The sequence below is a fragment of the Giraffa tippelskirchi genome, chromosome 1 (assembly GCF_054371585.1).
Source record: "Giraffa tippelskirchi isolate mGirTip1 chromosome 1, T2T-mGirTip1v1.2.pri, whole genome shotgun sequence".
NCBI classification, from domain to species: domain Eukaryota; kingdom Metazoa; phylum Chordata; class Mammalia; order Artiodactyla; family Giraffidae; genus Giraffa; species Giraffa tippelskirchi.
In genome coordinates this window covers 110,836,643-110,858,586 of record NC_137275.1, presented here as the reverse complement: position 1 = coordinate 110,858,586, position 21,944 = coordinate 110,836,643, and the positions used below count along the sequence as shown (strand labels likewise).

Genomic DNA, 21,944 nt, shown 5'->3' with positions numbered 1-21,944 from the left:
CACAGTTGATTGCAAAGAACAATAAATTGCTATCAGAAATCAATACATTATTTTCCAAAGCTTGTCTGGGGAGAATCATTCCATCTTCACAGACACAGTGAATGTTAGCTAGATTTATAGCTGTTTGCTGGGGGTTTATACAGCATCATATTTCCAATGGATCCACCAGGAAGAGAAGCTTGGTTATTTAGCCTCCCTTTAGGGAGTACCAACAGCAGAGAAATTTCCGAGATGACGTATTGAGAGTTATAAAGGAGTGATCTTTTCCATGTACAATTAATCGGTGAATTAAAGAAAAGATTCTTGCGATAGTTCATTTAACAGTTCACTTTTAATGCTTTATTTTGCACATAGAGGTCTGGATTAGATAAATTTACTTTATTAGTACAGATAATATTAAACATTTGGGCAGTCTTGATATATGATGCTTAGTTGTATATATTTAAAGGGAAAATTTAACATGTATCAGGACACTTAAAATATAAAACATCTTGACTGCAGTCACAGAATGAACCAAACTCTAAATTATTATTTACTGAGCAGGAAAGTCAAATTTGAACAATTTGGTTTCAAGCACCAATAGTTTGAAGGAGTCATATGCTAACTACTGCATTTTTTCCAAAAAAATCCTTACTTAAAGATATTGAAAACTTGAAATACACACTAAAATCTGATTTACTTGGAATTCACTAATTTGTAGTTCATAATAATGTGACTTAGCTAGAATGACATTGACTTGTGTTTTCTATTCAAAGAAAAGTAGCTATTCTGTGTAAATGCATTTTCCCAAGGAGCATCTTATCTATTTATTAAAGGACTTGACAGCACGGAAATTGCATTTCATTGAAATAGTTTTGTAATTTACCTGGACCCCAATTAGTACAGGATTGTGATGTTTGACTATCCTTCACTTTATACCGCAAGAACATCTAGTTCAGAGTTTAAACATAATACTCCTTTCTCATAAAATAATTTTATAAAATGAGATCTTTTCCTTCTCCAAAGATCCTTCTTTTAATTTTTATACCATAAATAATAATAGAACATCATCATGTGTAATAAAATACTCACCTCTCTGGATAAACCACTCTGCTCTTATTATTTGTATCCTGAAACAGAGTCATTTATGAATTGAAATCATAAACTGTCTTAGCTCTAAGTATAAATTAAGCCAAGCCAATAAAATTTTAGCTGGCCATTCTCAACCAGTACTGTGGAGAAGCTTAACATTTCTAAAGTCCCATATTAGGCAAACTAGTCAACATCCAAGGGTATTGTGTCAGGTGAAGGCATAGCAAGGGGCATTTCTAAGACGGATTTGAATAAAAGCAAAAACATTCAAAGGATGACTTTCCAGACTAAACCGATTTCCCCATCTGAACGCACATACAGCAGCGAGAATTGCTCCCTCCGCAACTCTCTGCATCCAGAACATGAAACCCCGCTTTCAGGACAGGCATGAGGGGAAACGGGGACTTTCTCATTGTCTCAGGGACCTTCTCTGACCTTGCACGACTTTCCTCATGCCCTCAACCACGAGGTCTCTGAAACAATCTAGTCCTTACGGTCAGTCCAAGAAGACGCTCGGTCTTGTGTGGCTCACTTCTGCCAAGTCCTGTCCCTAGAACCAGAGTCGTTAGGGGAGGATGAAGGGAAAAGTGCTTTATATTCTGTTGCTATTAAAAATTACCGCAGGTGCAAGGCACACTGATTTCAATCAGTCTCCCACATATTGTGAGGACTTTGGAAAGCCTAGAAAGTTCCGAAAGCTGTAAGTTTCCATCAGACACAATAACCTAGGGCTACCATCTCAGAAGATAGACTCACAGTATTTAACAGCCCACAAATTCTTCTATTTATCTGCATCTCCCCCTCTTACTCTATAGTTGCCCTTCAGCTTGAAATTACTGATCTGTAAGATAAGGCAACATTTGGTCATTTATTCACCAAATACTTCTTGCTCTATATCAAGCATTGTGAGTAGGCATTGGAGACATATAAATTAATGTGATAGACAAAATCCTTATTGTCAGAGACCTCGTATTTCTGGGTGGGGATGTACAATTACGATAGACAAGTCTTTCAAATGAAAATCCAGAGCTATAAACACTGTAACAGACAAAGCAGGGTGAGGCTTTACCATGGTGTGGCTGACACACCAGATGCTGCAGTTAAGAAATCAGAAAACATTTTTGTGTGTTTTAATATTTCACCTTTCAAAGTGTCCCATCAAAAGTCAGGTTTATTTTTGCAAAGTAGAGGTATAAGTCAGGGTTCTCTAGGGAAACAGAACCAATGGGATATAGAAGTAGATATAGATATATAGACTCTTAAGAGCTCCAATACTCTGGTCATCTAATGCGAAGAGCCGACTCATTGGAAAAGACCCTGATCCTGGGAAAGACTGAAGGTAGGAGAAAGAGGCGGCAGAGGATAATAACATCCCTGACTCAATGGACCTGACTTTGAGCAAACTCAGGGAGATAGCCAGAGGAACCTGGTGTTCTGTAGTCCACTGGGGCCCAAAGAGTCGGACATGATTTAGTGACTCAGCAACAGCAACATATAGTAATAGATATAGATATAGATATAAATGTAGTTATAAGAGGAGATTTATGATAGCAGTTGCTTCATGCACTTATGCCAGCTGAAAGTGAAAAGTGTTAGTCGCTCAGTCATGTCCAGCACTTTTCGACCACGTGAACTTGACCCCATGAACTCAACCCCATGAGCCCACCAGACTCCTGTCCATGGAATTCTCCAGGCAAGAATACTGGAGTGGGTTACCATTTCCTTCTCCAGGTTGTCTTCCCAACCCAGAGATGGCACCTGGGTCTCCTGCATCACAGGCAGATTCTTTACCATCTGAGCCACTATGACAGCTGAGATGCTCCACAATCTGCTACCTGCAAGCTGGAGAACCAGGGAAGCCAGTGACATGCTTCGGTCCAAGTCCAAAGTCCTGAGAGCCAGCGGGCTGCTGGTTTAAGTCTTGGGGGTCTGAAGGTCTGCGAGCAGGAGCTGCCGTGTCTTGGCATGTCGGTGACCTTCCAGCTCAAGACGAGGGAAGAACTTGCCCTTCCCTTACCTTTCTGTTCCACTCGAGGGCCCGGTGGATTGGTGAGAGTGGCTCTTCACGCCAGCTACCAGATCAAATGCCAGTCATTTCCAGGCACACATGCACAGACTCACCCAGAAAGAATGTTCTTCCAGCTGTCTGGGCATCCATCCCTAAGGGCAGTCAAGTTGACACGTAAAATGAACCATTGCAATGGTAACAAGAGTCCATCTTTATTTCAGCTTGTTAAGTTATATCAATGTCCTGCTTATATGTGCATAAATGTTGGATGTGCGTGGTAATTTGAGAGAAGACCCATGGGCCCGAAGCCTGAATTTGTACAGTTTTCTGATTCCCTTTGAAAAAGAGCACGTCTCATCAGTTACATGTTAGAAGGGGAAGAGTAGGTGCCTGACTTTGTCGTCAGACCTGTGGCGTGGAGTCCCCCTGGGGGAGACGGGGCACCCGCGGTGCACACGTTACTCTTGCAGGCGCGCTCCTGTCTCCTGAAGCCAGCAGAGTTCTTGTTGATTTCAAAGGTGTTCTATGGAGATAGAGTTGCATACCGACTGATAGGTCAGAGCGTTGAGTTTCCACATCAGCCGTCTTTCTCCTTAAATATGCACCTTTCACTTGTGAGTCTTTCAAACAATACAGTTGTCAATAATTTAGGAAATGATCTCCAATGTCTTACAACTTTTATAGCACTTTGGGTTTGCAGTCTGGTGATGTTTTACATCCTGGATGCCTCTACAAATCAAAATCTTTATTATGGAGTCAAGTACATACCCAGAGCTCTCCTAGAAAAGGGAGGGAAAGGACAGATGTTTGTAGATAAATATTTGCAAAATAAAAATGTTTTAATGAGAAAGGCTTGTTGCAGTGAGGATAGAATGGATGTCCAAACTTGGAAAATAAAATCGAGTAACCTTCATCTCATTCATCTGGTTTTTGATGAGATCCTCAAGACTAGCTTGACCACAGTTAAGATAAGACCTGGAAGTGAGGAAGATGTGATCTGCTTATTATTCAGAAAAGTGCCTTGCACTTTAGAGATGCTTAATGAACTTGTGTTAAATTGGTACCTCCCTAATTTATGGGGGTATATGGGCTTCCCTTGTGGCTCAGCTGGTAAAGAATCTGCCTGCAATGCGGGAGACCTGGGTTCAATCCCTGGGTTGGGAAGATCCCTTGGAGCAAGGAAAGGCTACCCACTCCAGTATTCTGGCCTAGAGAATTCCATGGAATATCCATGGAGTCACAAAGAGTCGGACACAACTGAGCGACTTGTACTTTCACTTATGGTATAATCTTGAAAACAAGTCTTCTTCCAGTCAGGAGGAATTCACAAACATCCTGTTTACACTACAGTTCATGTGTGTCAGGAATCGTTAGTAAAATACATGGAGATGCATGAAATATTTGTGCTGATACTAATTCATTATTATAAGCTTCTATTACACCAGTGGTTCTTAACACTACCCAAACCAATGTCATTTTTATAGCAAATATTTCATACTATCTCTTTTACTCTTATGCAGTAAAGTTCATAGCTAATATGAGCTTTGTACCATATAATTTTAAGATGTAATATCATAATTATGAGAAATAAGAGAACACTACTGTGCTTTAGAGCAATAATAATATGACACAGATTTTAATACAGGAACATTTAGTCTTGACCATGCTAGGAGACAAAATGTAATTGTCAAATATTTACACTTAGACATAGAATTATCTATTTAGACATATTTACACAACTAATGAAGGTTTATTGTGTTGGTTGTTGCATCTGGAAAATACTGAGGTTTTCCAAAACAGTGAATGACTGACTCAGTAGTTATGAACCACAGTAAAAGTTTACATCAGTTTATACAGATATTGTGCTTCTGGAGAATTGAGTGGTTAAAAGTGTGAAGAGATAATTTAGACTTGTCTGTGAAGGGTGGTTAGATTCTAGGCTCATAAGATTATAAACACGTTTGCCACCTTCCCGGACATCCACGGGAACATTTCAAAAGCTCTCAGAATATAGGAACGTCCTTTGTTCTTTGAGGAAGAAAAGTCTGGATCCCTTGGACCCCGTATTCCATATGAGTCCTCGCCCCCCACTCACCCTGACGACCAGAGGTCCTTTTACGCCCCCAAACGTTCCCCGGGATGCCGCGCTGTGGCTGCAGAGAGCCGGTGAACCGCGTGCGCAGGTTGAGGAGGCGGCTGTAAGCCTCCCCCTCGCTCATCGTGGGCGCCCCCAAACGTTCCCCGGGACGCCGAGCTGTGGCTGCGGAGAGCCCGTGAACCGCTTGCGCAGGTGAGGAGGCGGCTGTAAGCCTCCCCCTCGCTCATCGTGGGCGTTGTCGTCACTCTTCCCCAAGCTCCTGGCGGTTTTTGAGATGTGACCCCACACAGCAATCTCACCGCCACTGATAGTTGGCTGGCGACATAGTTTTCCTGTCCTCTAGTCATTTAAATAGAAATGAATGGCAATAAAATGAACCCCACATGTTTAAAAGCAGTTCTGGTTTACATAACTATAGGACTGGAAAAAAAATATTGCTACACGGAGGGAACAATTAATCACACGGGAGACTAAGACAAATAAACAGCAAATAAACAGCAGGACTTTTTCATCTTTAAATGTGAAGAAGACAATGTAACAGTCATGGAAATATGCAAAAAAGAGAAAGAAGACGATTGTTGGCTTCAAGGAGCTTTGAGTATCTCCAAGCGTTGGGGACGGGAGCGTAGATAGGGCTCTGATAACTAGCACTTCAGAGCCTAAGCAAAGCTCACAACAAGTGGCTGGTAGGTTACATCACTTCTATCCTTGGGTATGTGGGTTGTAATGCTATGGATTTTAAGTAACTGCCTCATAAACTCAATTGACCATTAAAGTCCAATTGACCAAAATATTAAAGCCTTTGGCAGGGCAGGGGGGAGGGGGGAGCCTTAATGACAACAGAGTGATTCAACTAAGTTTGATAAATGCTCATCGGAGGTCTAGCACATGTCAAACACTGGGAAGATCTAGCATTGATGAGCCTCTTCCAGAAGCTACACACATAGTTTTCTGTAGTCTTCTCAGTAACTCTCTGTGAGAATATTTCATCCCCACTTTATAGATGTGAGCACTGGGGTTCAGCTGGAGAAGGAAATGGCACCCCACTCCAGTATCCTTGCCTGAAGGATCCATGGACAGTGGAGCCTGGCCGGCTACAGTATGTGGGATTGCAGAGAGTCTGACAGGAGTCAGTGACTAAACAACCGAGGTTGAGCAAAGCTCAGAGAAGCAATCCTAGAAGCTGGGGTTTGCACGTTCACCTGTTTCATTCTCAGGGAGGAGAGTGTATCATTCCGGTACTAGGTCCTAGGCTAGGAAAGGTGCAAGCTCTATTTCCTTCATTCCTCAAAGAACCAAATGATAAAGGTGGTGGCTATTTCTCTAATTTTAAAGCTGAGTCTCTGAAGGCACAGAAAGCTAAGTGACTTGGTTCATATCCCGCCACGAGTGAACAGTGTAAGCCAGACATATGGTTGCATTGACATGATCCCGGAGGACCTGTTCTTTCTACCCTGGTCTCCTAGGCGTGGTAGCACCATCTCACTTTTTCATTTCTCTACTTGTCATGATTCTTTCTTGAATGTGCCCTGTCGTGTCTCTTTGTGACCCTATGGACTGTAGCCTGCCAGGCTCCTCTGTCTGTAGGGATTCTCCAGGCAAGAATATGGAAGTGGGTAGCCACTTCCTTCTCCAGGGGATCTTCCCAATCCAGGGATCAAACCCACATCTCCTGTGTCTCCTGTATTGCAGGAGGACTCTTTATTGCTTTAGCTACTGGGGAAGCCCTTCTTGTTTAATTTTATTTATTTATACATATTTTGCTGAGTTGGTCTTTGTAGCTGCACTCGGGTTTACTCTAGCTAAGACAGCAGGGGCTACTCTCTGACTGTGGTGTGTGGGCCTCGTCTGTTGCCCAGCATGGGCTTTAGGGGGCACGGGCTTCAGCAGTGGCAGCTCCCGGGCTCTAGTGCTGTGCTGTGCTTAGTTGCCCAGTCGTGTGCGACTCTTTGTGATCCATGGACTGCAGCCCATGGCTCCTCTGTCCATGGGATTCTCCAGGCAAGAATAGTAGAGCAGGCTGCCATTTCTTCCTCCAGGGGATCTTCCTGACCCAGGGATTGAACCCGGGTCCCTTGTGTCACTTGCATTGCCAGGCGGATTCTTGACCACAATGCCACCTGGGCCAGGGTTCAAAACCCTATCCCTCTTCTCACTTTTCCTGCAGTTTAAATGGAATTGTGCATGGCTGTACACTCCCAGTTGTTTGAGTGGCGACTTCAACTCAACCCCAGTCTGAATCATCACCAAGCACGCAGCCTGACACGTTGATCTATCCAGACTCCTTGCCGAGGCTGCCTAATAGGAGACCTGATGATAACAGGGACTAAGTCATGTCGCCTTCCCATACCAGCAAGTGTAGAGTCTTAGCCAGTGTTTATCCAGAGCGTGTCAGATTTATCTTTCAGCTTCTGAGGGAAAATGCATGCGTGATAAGAGCATGGTGGAAAACTAAATCTTCAGGGGTCCACCACTAAGAGCTTCAGGCAATTATCCAGGATTCATCATGCAAAGGTTCAATATTTTTTTTTTTTCAATATTACTTTTGAAGAATTTTCACACTCTTTTGGTATTTCTAGATATTTTCGCTAGAATTTCCTTTTCCTAGTTTTGGAGTATTCACTTGAGATGCTGCTGCTGGTGACAACGTACAATACACAGCACGTGCACACACACACACACACACACACACAAGGAGGCACTATATATTTTGATTAGATAATAATTTAAAATTTTAATATGGATATTGCATTCCTGCCATGGACCCTCATAGCACTATTCCTTTCCTTCACTGCACTTATCATGGATATAATTATACATGTACTTGGGTGATTCTTATTACTTCTCCTTTTCCCCACTAAGCTCCTTAAGGGCAGGGAGAGTTTGTTTTGCTCACTGTTGTATATCCGTGGTGGCCTCCACCATGACTTTTTGTTGTTGTGTATTCGCTAAGCCCTGTCCGACTCATAGGAGATCCCATGGACTGTAGTCCACCAGGCTCCATGTCCATGGCATTCTCCAGGCAAGAATACTGGAGACGGTTACCATTTCCTACTCCAGGGGATCTTCCTGACCCAGGGGATTCTGCATTGGCAGGAGAATTCTTTACCACTGAGCCACCTGGGAAGCCCTTCCTCAGTGATTATCATAGAGTAAAAGGGTAGAAAGTATTTGTTAAATGAATTAATGGTTAAGTGATTAAACAAATGAATGGGTGTTAATACTCCAGTGTGTTATATATTCAAGATTCTTTATATAATGGCTTTACCTCAGCCCTCAACATTATAACAGACCCCAACTTCAGTCCACCCAATTTCATAATCAGTGCATGTTCATCTAAAGAATCTATAAAATGCTAAAATCACAAAGCTTTTTCCATCGTGCCATTGCCTAGAAACAATGATGGTTTAAGTTTGATGTATACACTTCCACACTTTTTAATCATTATTGCAGAAAATCGAATCTGTATTATATTTATTAGCTTACTCTTTCACTTGATATATCGTGAACATTTTCCATGAAATATTGTCCTTAACTCAGTGTTTAATGATCATCAGGCATCCCATCATTTGGATGAATAATAATTCATTTAACGGATCCTCTGTTTTCTTGCACATGAAATGTCTTTCTAAAACTGTAGGGACCCTGAGATATCAGGAGCAGGGCCAGACAGAAGGGCTCATGACTACGGTCCCAGGGACTGTGGCTTCTGCCTCACCCTCGTGTTAATACTGAGTCTTACTATTTTAATAAGACAGTTTGTATCTTATGAGGTGAAAACAATACATTTTTAATTTAAAATTTCTTTCCTGGGGGCTTCCCAGATGTCTCAGTGGTAAAGAATCTGCCTGCCAGTGCGGGAGACTCGGGTTCGATCACTGGTCCAGGAAGATCCCATACGTCTGGAGCAACAGTCCGTACACCACGGTACTGAGCCTGTGCTCTGGACCCTGGGGCCCGAACACTGAGCGGCGAGCCCAGGGTCCGGCTCTGCAGTCAGAGGGGAGCGCCCTCTCTCTGCAACAAGAAAAGCCCGCATAGCAACGGAGACCAGCATGGTCAAATAAAATAAAATAAGTTATAAAAATTTTAGCTGAATAATCTATGAGTTATATATATATATATATTTAAAAGTGGCCCATCAATACTCCAAAATGATGGTTACCTTTATCATTCATTTCTTCTTAATCTGAAAGCTACACAATCCAAGATTTTGTTTCCTGAAAACAAAACACTGGGTCCTAACTCAAGGATGGTGACACACAAGGAAGACAGAAATCCAACAGACCAGATACCTGGAGGAAAACAAATATTTAAAAAGATCATGACAGAAAAGAATAACTTTAAAACAGGCAAAGATTTTGTCACCTGGCCTGAGGGCCTTTTTCCTACAAACAGTCCACAGGCAGTAACACGTACGTTGTAATCACTACACAGTCATCAGCAGAGATGAGAGAAATTTAAACATTATGCCTTGTTTTTCCTGCCAGGAAAAGCAGAGATGGTGAAGTAACATTCTAAGAACTCGGACTTTCCTGGAGGTCCAGTGGTTAAGACACCGCGCCTCCAGTGCAGGGGGCAAGGGTTCGACCCTTGGTTGGTGAGCTGAGCTCCTACATGCCGCACGGTGTGGCCGGAAAGTAAAGAGAGTCCTCGGAATGGACACGAAGGCAGCTGAGAAGGCTGCTGTTTCAAGTAATAGTTAAAGACAGAATGAAAGAAAAGAGCCTCTGTCTTCCTCCATCAGGGAGCTGGACTTTTCACAGGTGTGTTTCTGTTGGAGACGAAAAAGACACTGTTTGAAGATGGGAAAGAGAGGAAAGCCTGGGAATTTGTATTTATGGTTGAATGGCAACTGCTTATATTAATATTTAAGAGATGTTTTAGATTTCCCCCCTTTTTAAATAGTGCGAAATCTAGAGAAGGATAGGCATGATAAAAATTTTAAAATAAGGGTGAGAAAAACAGAAGAAGGAAACAAAAAATTCCTGATTACTTAGAAACTTATCACCCTAGAAAATCAACGGTTTTCATCCTATTTTGTTAATGCGATTGGTTTCACAACACACAATCTCATGATATTCTGACCACTGCTCTTAATACTATTGGCAAGAATAGTAACAATATTAGCCAATATTTATTAAAACGTTATAGTATCCTAAATGTCATGGGTTGAATTGACCCCCATCCACAATAAATTCATTTACTGGAGTGCTTAACCGCCAGCGCCTCAGAGGCTGACCTTATTTAGAGAGCGCATCTTTACCGAGGGGATGGATTTAATTAGAGGTCATTGTTGTTGCTAGGGTTCCCCAGGGGGCACTGAGTCCTACTATTAAAGTGATAAAAACCTGTCTCCAATGTAGGAGACATAAGAGTCATGGGTTTGATCCTTGGGTCGAGAAGCTCCCCTGAAAGAGGGCATGGCAACCCACTCCAGTATGCTTGCCTGGAGAATCCCATGGACAGAGGAGCCTGGCGGGCTTTAGTCCATAGGGTTGCACAGAGTCAGACATGACTGAAGTGACTTAGCAAGCACACACACACGTTGTTGTTTAGTTGCTAAGTCATGTCCAACTCTTTGCAACTCCATGAACTGTAGCGCACCAGGCTCTTCTGTCCATGGGATTTCCCAGGCAAGAATACTGGAGTGGGTTGCCATTTTCCTCTCCAGGGGATCTTCCTGACCCAGGGATTGAACCTAAGTCTCCTGCATTGGCAGGCACTTCTTCACCACTAAGCTTGGGTGGGCCCAATCCATTGTGAGTGGTATCCTTAAAAAAGCAAAAATCCGGAGACGGACCAGCACACGGGGAGAACACCATATAAAGGCGAAGGCAGAGATGGGGGTGGTGCTTCCCACAGCCCAGGCGCGCCCGTGATTATCGCCAAACCACCAGCACTGACAGGCGAGACGTGGGGGAGATGCCATCCTGACCCTCAGGAGGGGTCAGCTCTGCCTGAACCTTGGTTGTGGACTTCTGGCTTCCAGAAGTGTGAGGCAGTAGGTGTCTCTAGGGCTTCGATATTGTTGCCCCAGCAAACTAACACAGCAAGCACTGCATTAAACAAACTACACATAAACACTTATTAAATACTCAAAGGTTTTACATGCCAGCTTCTGCCTGTTGTTTTTAGCACAAAGTCTGACATATTCTCCCTAAGCACACATTGGATAAATAGTTCTAGTTCTGTGGTTCTCACATAAATTAAATGATAGCACAGACAGCATATAACATTTTAGTATGGAATGTTCTATGTTCCTACAGAGCCTCCATGATTTTTACTTCTTTAATGGCTATACAAAATTCTATCAATTGCATGATACTCTTATTTATTTGGTCATTTTCCTATTGCTGGATGTTGATGTTGATTTTAATATATTACTATTATAGGTAACACCATGATGGACGTCTTCATGCCCAGATATTTTCCCAGTTTTTTAAGATGGAATGTTTACTTCCCTGTGGTAGTCATGAAGTTTATACACATTTCTCTAGTTATTATAATATGTATTATCAAATTACCTTGCAAAAGACTTCTGCCAATAAACCTTATTGATGTGGACATGTGTAAGTGTAGATATTTCACGATATTTACATCTGTACTGGGTCAAAATTCACAGTAATTATTAAACCCAGTTTGTCAGATTATCATTCTATGTTTTAAATTTGATCTTTTTGATTTAAAACTTACTTTATCAAGTATCCTAATTGCACCCTTTCTCATGCTCTTGTTAGAAATTAAATTAATTTTGGATTCCCAATGACAAGGCTAGTTTTAAATGTTGAGGTTAGTTATTTAGAAAAATGAAAACACCCACTAAATGAGGTAATCAACTGATAAAATTGACGGAACTTAGTCATATTGAACTAGCACACCAATTTAGTTTAAATACTTGTCCTGATGAATGCAAATAGATACAAGCACAGCTTGTATATATCACAAATTGACCAAATGACAGTATCTGGTGTTCAACTGGCATTTCATGAAACAAAGATAAGTTGTGATGTATTTCAGATTATGAACACACACACACGGCCCCATGATTTGCTTAAAACTGTAAAATCAAATACGTAAAATGTGAAAGCAGGTGAATTGGAAAAAGGAAAGTAGCCCAAAGATGTAATTTTTTCCGACCTCTAAGATATAAAAGGAAGAATTCACTTTGCGATTAGAAAGTTAAAAAGTTGAGTGATTCCTGGACACAGCACATTTTCTGGTAGGGATCTGTTAATACTATAGTCAGCTCAGGAAACAGACCAACTTAGTGATGCTGAGCCTGTTCTATGTGTTACTCCAGTGAATGTGCTAAAGAAAGAAATAAGCTTAATTTACCCCTTGGCCACCTGATGGGAAGAGCCAACTCACTGGAAAAAAACCCTGATGCTGGGAAAGATTGAAGGCCACAAGAGAAGGGGGTAGCAGAGGATGGGATGGTTAGATGGCATCACTGACTCAATGGACATAAATCTGAGCAAATTCCAGAAGATAGTGGAGGACAGAGCATCCTGACAGCTGCAGTCCATGAGGTCACAAAGAGTTGGGCACAACTTAGTGACTGAAAAACAACAACAACACCCCCTTGGCTCAACATGGTCACTGAAAGGCATGGGGTGGAGGGAGAAAGGAGAGTGAGCATGGAAAGGAGAGAGAGGAGGAGAAAAAGGAAAAGCAGAGAGAGAAAGGGAAGGAAGAGCACAGAAGGAAGCGGGGAGGAAAGCAAAGGAAAGAGTCGGGAAGGGAAGCGGGATGAAGAGAGGCAGGGAGCTGCTAGGACATTTGTCTATAACTGTGATTGGTATGTTTGTTTATTTCACTTTAAAAATCCCATATGTCAGTGACAGCAGAGAGTATTTGTCTTTCCCTGGCTTATTTCACTGAACAGAAGACTCTCTAGGTCGATCGCATTGTTGTGTATAGCCGAGTTTTCTCCTTTTATGGCTGAGTAATAGTCCACTGTATATGTATATATCTCACAACTTTATCTCAGGGACAATTGGGGAGGGACAAAATTGGGGTATGGGATTAAGACATACAAGCGACTATGTATGACATAGCTAAGCAACAGAGATATATTGTACAGCACAGGGAAATATAGTCATTATTTTGTAATAGCTTTAAATGGAGTGTAATCTGTAAAACTGCTGAATCAGGGCTTCCCTGGTTGCTCAGTGACAAAGAATCACCTGCTGATGCAGGAGACACGGGTTCAATCCGTGATCCAGGAAGATCCCACATGCCAAGAAGCAACCAAGTCCATGCCCCACAACCATTGAGCCAGTGCTCTAGAGCCCGGGAGCCACAGCAAGAGAAGCCACTGCAGTGAGAAGCTGAGGAACCACCGCTAGAGAGTGTCCCCGCCTGCCGCAGCAAGGGAAAAGCCTGTGCAGCAGCAAAGACTCAGCACAGCCAGTAAAAAAAAAAAAAAGAAAAAGAAAAAATTCTGAATCACTGTTACACACTTGAAACTAATATAACATTGTAAATCAACTACACTTTACAAAAAAGAAAGATGAGGAAGGCAGAAAGGAAGGGAGGGGGAAAAAAAACAATTCATGACGCACAGATAGATGCATGAAGTTTGTTAGCACGTGCACAAAGAGAAACTCACTTCAGTATAAGATACTCAATTTTTTAAAAGCCCAATGTTTTAATTGAATTAATTGATAGTGCATATAAATGGAAATTAATTAAAACAGTAATCACATTCAAATCAGATATTAACTTTGCTTTTTTTAAATGACAAAAGTAATCTTTAAGCAGTAACTTCATCTGCAAAGTCCTAAGCAAGGAATTTCTGTGAATTAATCAGTGGCATCTACAATCTGCAGAGTACTCAGCACCTTTGGTGGCTCAGATGGTAAAGAATCTGCCTGCAATGCAGGAGACCTGGGTTCAATCCCTAGGTCGGGAAGATCCTCTGGACAAGGAAATGGCAACCCACTCCAGTACTCTTGCCTAAAAAATCCCATGGACGGAGGATCCTGGTAGGCTACAGTTCACGGGGTCGCAACAAGTCAGACACGACTGAGCTCACCGACGTGAGCCCAAGGACGGAGCACAAGTTCTCTGGCCACAGAGGACGACCTCAAAAACAGTCCTTTCCATCCCTCCCTCCTCTGTCATGATGCGAGGTGTGTTTTCTCCAAGGAAAGCATTTCCTGAAGTTTTCTTTCAAATAGGAAATCACTGAGGCTGCTTATACACTGGGAAGCAAGAAATAGGACTGTACTAGCCTTTCAGGTCATGCTGGCTTTCTTCTCTTTTCCTTTCCAGTTCTTTTTGGTCATAGTTCAACCTTTGCAGGCACACAATTCCACACTGGAAACTGTTTCTGTTTCCAAGAGAAAAAAAAAATTTAGACCTGGCCGCAGGCAAACATCTCTCAGCAGGCTAGTGAGAACTTCTTGCACCGACTGACCTGTGAAAACTATCAACCATTTTCAGTTGCCCACGAAGGGCTTTCTTGGTCAAGTGGTCCAGCATCCGCACGTGCACAAGGCACTCCACGAAATAGCTACGGTTGTGCGGGAGGCCGAGACTGGGCAGCCACTTGTTGCCGATCCACTCATGTTTCACGTTCCTGTACGCGCGGGTCTGCATTCAGTAATTAAGGATGGTTAATTGAGGAAAAAATGGAGGAGGCAATGGCAACCCACTCCAGTACTCTTGCCTGGAAAATCCCATGGACGGAGGAGCCTGGTAGGCTACAGTCCATGGGGTCGTGAAGAGTAGGACACAACTGAGTGACTTCACTTTCACTTTTCACTTGCATGCATTGGAGAAGGAAATGGCAACCCACTCCAGTGTTCTTGCCTGGAGAATCCCAGGGACGTGGGGGCCTGGTGGCCTGCCGTCTATGGGGTCGCACAGAGTCGGACACGACTGAAGCGACTTAGCAGCAGCAGCAGCAATTGAGGAAAAAAACCCACGGAAGCAGTCACAAGGGCCATTTACATCATCTTGAAAATGGATTTTTAAACAATTACATAATCTCAAAGGCTAAGCCAAAGACAACAGTATTGATCATAACTTCAAAATTATTTGATCTTTTCTTTGCTACCTTTTAAATTTGCTGGCAAAATTTTATACAAAGAAATTATACCATTAAAAGTCTATGACTCATCTGTGGCAATAAATTTAACCTATCTACCAAACCATGATAAAATTGTAATGACTACACATTACTTCTCTGAAATAGCTTTTATACATAATAATATGTCAACAAAGAATGAGCACGACTCATGAACAAGTTTGAAGGATTGACCTAACTCTACTCACTAAAAATATCTCTGGCTAGCTTGAATTTTAATTTCAACGCTTTGTGTTCCAAATTTCTTTAGCAACACATCTGCTAATTTCAAAGTCAGTTAAGTGTATTAAAAAATAGCTTTAAAAAGAAGAGATAAGGAAAACAACAACGAAATAGACTGAAAGAAGAAATAGGACACACCCACAATTACAGTCAGGGACCTCAGTCTTCCTCTCCATGACTCAATAACTGATTGAACAAGGAAGCCAAAACAGACAACCAACCAAGGTCAGTAAGGATGTTGAAGCCTTTAAACAATTCTCCAGGCAAGAGTACTGGAGTGGGTTGCCAAGCCCTCCTCCCGGGGATCTTCTCAACCCAAGGATCAAACCCAGGTCTCCCGCATTCCAGGCAGATTCTGTACCATCTGAGCTACCAGAGAACCCTCTTAAACAGCACTATCAACCAACTTGATCTAACTGACATTTGATAGAACACTCTATCCAACAAGAAGCACGATAAAACTCTTCTCAAGGGGATACGGGACATTCTTCAAAAGACAGACAAATCTCAGCATACTTAAAGTGACTCAAATCATACAAAGCATGTTTTCTGATCTCAACAGATTTAAATTAGAAATTAAAAACCCCCTGATATCCAGGAGTCTCCCAAACATCAGCAAAGTAGCATATTTCTAAAGAATTCATGTGTCAAAGAAGAAATCACAAATGAAACAGGAAATATGTTGAAGTGAATAAAAGTGAATATACAATATACTAAAAAGCTACGGGACATGGCTAGATCAGTACCTGGAGGGAAACTGATAGGATGAAATACTTACACAAATGAAGAAAGATTTTGAATCGATCCTCTAAGACTCTATCTTAAACAACTTATAAAAGAACAAATGAAATCCACAGCAAGCAGAAAGAAGAAAATGAAAGAGTAAAAATCAATGAAACAGAGACCAGAGAAACAAAATGAAATGAAAAAACTAAAATCAGGTTCTTCAAAATATCAACAAAAATGACTAAGCCGAGTGACGAAGAAAAAAGAGAAGACATAAACTACCAATATCAAGAATCAAAGAGGGAACATCAGTACAGATCCTATAGACACTGAAAGGAAAGGGTAAACTGTGAACAACTTCAGGCAACTTAGATAAAATACCCTACTTTGTTGAAAGACACAACCTATGAAAGCCACTCAGTAAGAAACAGATAACCTCAATCTATTAAAACTCAAATCCGTAGTTAGAAATCTTACCTACCCATACACCCACACGCACAAAATCTCTATCCTAAATGGCCTTACTAGTGAATCCTAACAAACAGTTATGAAGAAAATCCTGGTTATACACAAACTATTCCAAAATAGTGAAGAAAGAAACACCTAACTCATTCTGAGGCCAGAATTCTCTTGATACCCAAACCAGACAAACATATTACAAGAATATCAATATCCCTCAGAGACACAGATGCAAAATTCCTTAATGACACATCAGGAAATCAGTAATCAATTAAAAGTACAAGGTATCATGACAAGTAGGGTTTATCCCAAGAACATAAGTTTCGGCCAACATTTGAAGAAATCAGTGAAATTCACCATATCAGTGGACTGAAAATAAAAACCACAGTCTCACCTCAAAAGAGAGAGAAAAGGCATCTGACAGTATTTATCATTTATATATGGAAATCTTAGCGATCTAGGAATGGAAGAAAACTGCCCCAACCTCATAAACGGCATCTACAAAAAATGTAGAGCTGACAACATATGGTGTTTCTCCTCAAGATCAGGAACCAAGCAAGGATGTCTGCTCTCTTGGCTTTTATTCAACTCTGTACTGGAACTCCTAGCCACTGTTACAAGACAAGAAAAAAGAAATCGAAATCATATGAACTGAAAAAACAATATAACTGTACTTGCTGACGACCTGATGATTAACGTGGAAAATGAATCAACAAAAGAGGTACAAGCATGAAAGTGAGTTCAGCAACGTTGCAGTATACAAGGTCAACATATAAAAATGCTCCGTATTTCAGCATACTAAACTAGACCAGAAATTGACATTTTAAAGAATACCCTTGATTATAATGTCATCTAAAACTATGAACTCCTCAGGGATAAATCTAATGGAATAAGGGCAAGATCTGCACAATGAAAATAAACACATGCCATGTACATACATACACACCAAAGAAGGCACTTGATGTTCTTCCGTCCAAAAAGACTAAGGTATGTTCTGAGGAATTATGTACGTTATGGAATCCTGGGAAAGGATTATCTACAAAGTACACAAGTAGATGATCGAGACTAATACTGGAAAAAAAGCAACCAATTGAAAAATGAGCAGAAGACCTGAACAAATTTCTCCAAAGAAGACAGGAAGAAGGCCACCAAACACATGAAAAGATGCTCCACATCGCTCATTATTCAGGAAATGCTAATCAAAACTACATGAGGTATCACCTCACACCAGTCACAATGGCCATCATCAACAATTCTACACATAATAGTCGCTGGACAGGACATGGAAGAAAGGGAACCCTCTTGCAATGTTAGTAGGCATGTAAATGGATACAGCCACTATGGAGAAGGAACATAGGTTTCCTTAAAAAGTAGGACTAAAACTACAATATGACACAACAATCCCCTACTGGCCATACACCCTGAGAAAACCATAACTCTAAAAAGACATTCGTACCCAATGTCCATTGCAGCACTATTTAACATAGGCAGGGCATGGAAGCAACCTAATGTCTCTCAAGAGAACAATGGAAAAAGAAGTTGTGGGACATACATGCAATGGAACACGACTCAGCCATGAAAAGGAACAAATACGAATCCGTTGAACTGAGGTGGATGAACCTAGAAACTGGGATACAGAGTGACGTCAGTCAGAAAGAGAAAAACAAATGTAGTATATTACTGCATACGCATGCGATCTTGTAAAATGGTACTGGTGAATATTTGAAGGGCAGAAATAGATACACAGATGTAGAGGAAGGACTTGTGAACTCAGCTGGAGAAGGAGAGAGTGGGACAAATGGAGAGAGTAGCAATGAAACATAGCCACTACCATATGCAAAATAGCTAGCTAATGGGAAGTTGCTGGATAACATAGGGAGCCCAGCATGGTGCTCTGGGACGACCTAGAGGGTGGGATGCCAGGAACTGGGAGGCAGTCTCACCAAAGAGTGGATAATATACTTATGGTTTATTCGTGGAATTGCATGAGGAAAACCAACCCAACACTGTAAAGCAGTTATTCTCCAAATAAAAATCAATAAATACAATCTGAAAACTATCATTCAACACATTTGTACTTTCATTTAGAGCTATACGGGATCATCTTCTATTCCTAGCTATTTTTCCAATATAAGTGCTTATAAATGTCATTCGAGTTTTTGAAAATATGATTTTAATAGCTACATAGCATTGCTTAATATCTCGTACAGAAATAATGAACTTTCAGTCTCAAAATAGAAACATAATACCGAAAAAGGTTAAGATTTTAAACTAAAGCTTGCATTTTAATTCAGCTTAATGAGAATTCCTCGGAAGAGCTAAAATTCCTATGAAAAGTAAATATGTGGAGTCCTTCTTGCTTTCATCTGTTATGTCTTATTGTCATTTAATTCTAAGGACTCTTGGACTTTTGACATGTTTGCCTTTGACTGTAATTTTTGACTGAGATAAAATCTTCAATGTAGACATTAAAAATGTCAAGAAGCACTCTTGTAAGTGTGAGTCACTCAGTCATGTCCAGTTATTTGTGACCCATGGACTATAGCCCACCAGGTCCCTGTCCACAGAATTTGCCAGGCAAGAACATTGGAGTGGGGTAGCCATTCCTTTCTCGAGGGGATCTTCCTGACCCAGGGGTCAAACCCAGGCCTCCCGCATTGCAGACAGATTCTTTACCATATGAACCACCAGAGAACCCTGACCCTGGTGTACCTGGATGTAAAAATCCTCAAAAAAGTATTACCAAGCCAAACTGAAGCATACGTTAAAAGAATCATACACTAGGATCAAATAGATTTATTCTGGGCCTGCAAGCATGATTTATTATCTGTACATCAATTACTGTGATACACAATATGAGCAAAATGAAGACTAAAATCATGTGATCTTCTCAATAATTGCAGAAAAAGCTTTCAACAAAGTGTAACATCAATTCTGATACCATCTCTCAATACAGTGGTTATCCATGGAACATCCTAAAGGGCACGTTAAGACAAACCCACAGCTAACATCCAACTCAGTGATAAAGAGCTGAAAGATTTTCCTAAAAGATCAGGAATAGTACAAGGATGCCCGTTCTCACCAATCTTGTTCAACATAGTGGCGGAAGTGTCCTACCCAGAGGAACTAGGCCAGAAAAGGGAATAAACGGCATCCCCATTGGAACAGAGGAAGTTACACTGTCACTATTCGATTATGACAGGATTTATATGAAACCCTAAAAATGCCACCAAGTAAGAAGTATTAAAACTAATAAACTCAGCAATATAGCAGGATAGGAAGCATAAGAGAACAGAAAAGTCCCATATACAAATGCATCAAAAAAAAAAAACAACTTCAAATAAATTTAACCGAGGAGCGGGAACACCTGTATCGTCACGGCCTCCAAGACATACAGTCTGGGTTCAAATCTCAGCTCACCCGCTGACCCGCACAGTGACCCAGGGCAAATCACACAATGATCTGAGGCTCAACATATTCAACTGTAAAATGGACACAAACCCAGGATCTACACCCAGAGCTGTGAAACTCCGAAGAAGTGCTTATTTAGGCCCGGGGATGGAGTGTCTCCAGGAGACTCTCCTTGTATGACACTCCTCTAGAACTGGGCTCTCCTGATCCTGTGGGTGAGGCTCAAGGGTAGAGCCTGGGAGCCAGATGGGAGGCGACAAGGATGAGGACAGAAAAGACTAGTTCTGTGTCAGGGAGGGAAGCCACCTCCTTTCCAGATCTCAGAGTGGGGCCTGCACCGAGGGCCCGGGGGATGCACAATCGGAAGTGACAACTCCGAACCCCCCACAGCAGGGATGGAGCCTTCCTGGCAAGAACCTTCTCTCTGGTCCAGGCTCCAGGGTGATGTGGTACTGCTCCCTGAGTGCTCCACGTCTCCACCAGGCAAAGAGCTCCCGGGACTTGGAGGTCTATTAAACCACAGGTGCCTGAGTGTCAGAATGACACAAGGGCTAACACCATTGAAAATTAGCTACATTAAAAAAAATGACAGAAGTATGGACGAGGCAGGGCATGAAAAGCAGAAGGATTGACTACCTCTCAAGCCTTTATCAGAAATCTCTCCACACCAGCTCAGCGGAGCCCGCAGGAGGAAAATATCATGGAAAAGCAGGCCATGGGTATATCTCTACACTGCTGGACCCAGAGACCCACGTCCCAATCCACCAACATCTTTTTGCGTATCCAGACACCAAGAGGAAGAAACACAGACCTTGCCTGAGAAAGTCTCAGCCAGACTTAATATTGGGGTTGCTGAGCATGCTCACATGGTCACTATGGACTCAGCCTCTCCTCCGTGCTCACATCCTCTGTCCTCACAGAAACATACACGGTTCACTGCAGAGAGCCCTCTGAGGGCACTTGTGTATACGACAAACGGGCAATGGTAAAATGCAAATAGAAGACACAGAAGTGGAAACAAGCCTCTGGAGTACAAATTACCAAAGACCCGAACTTCTCGATACTTGGCATTTGGAAAAATAGCTTCTTAATATGTAAACGCAGAAAGGACATTTCTAGGAGAAAGGACAAAGGAATCGTCCCATTGGGACAATATTGTATCCATAGGAGAAGGTAAGTTGGATCCCTAACTCACAAAACACCACCAAACCAATCAGACTGCATACTAAGAACCAACAATTGAAAGAAAAACTTGACAAAATTCAAACAATTTTTGATGAGGAAATATCTTTTCTTTAAATTGAGGTATTGCTGATTTACCATAATTTGTTTGTCTAAGGTGTACAGCAAAGTGACTCAGAGATTCAGCCTCTCAGGTGCTTCCTTGGACAAAATTCATTGCCTTTGGGAGGCCCCTGGGCCATGCCCTCTACTCAGAACAGCTAAGAATCCTGAATACGCAAAGCAGCATATGGTGGTCCTCCTGGGGGTTTTCAGACTGAATAAATTATTCTAACGGGATACAAGAAACAAGCCCGGAGGTTAAGAGAGGATCTCCAAACTTACCTTCAAACCGGAGGCCTTGCTCCCTTGAATGTGGGTGCGTGCAACAGCGCTTGCGAAGCGAAGAGGTTTATCGTGAATCTTCCGTCTGCAGAGGACAAAGCGGTGTGTAGAGAGGACGCGCAGGCACGTCCCAGGACCCTGAGCACACGGACACAGTGACTGGACTCTCAGCCCTGCTCTTGGGGTACCGCACTCTCTCCACCGCTGACACAGGGCGAGCAGCTCACACGTGACCTGCGGTATGGTCACGGGACCTGGAATATGGTCCCATGACCTGGATCTGGCCA

At 42.0% G+C, this 21,944-nt stretch overlaps 1 long non-coding RNA gene across 1 annotated transcript; it reads right to left on the bottom strand.

The window, feature by feature from the left end:
* Positions 1-312: 312 nt before the first annotated feature.
* Positions 313-21,878, bottom strand: LOC145506881 (uncharacterized). The gene is made up of 2 exons (XR_014054415.1): positions 21,658-21,878; positions 313-3,858 (listed from the first exon to the last, which is right to left on the bottom strand). It is a non-coding gene; the product is annotated as an uncharacterized LOC145506881 (long non-coding RNA).
* Between the last annotated feature and the right edge of the window lie 66 nt (positions 21,879-21,944).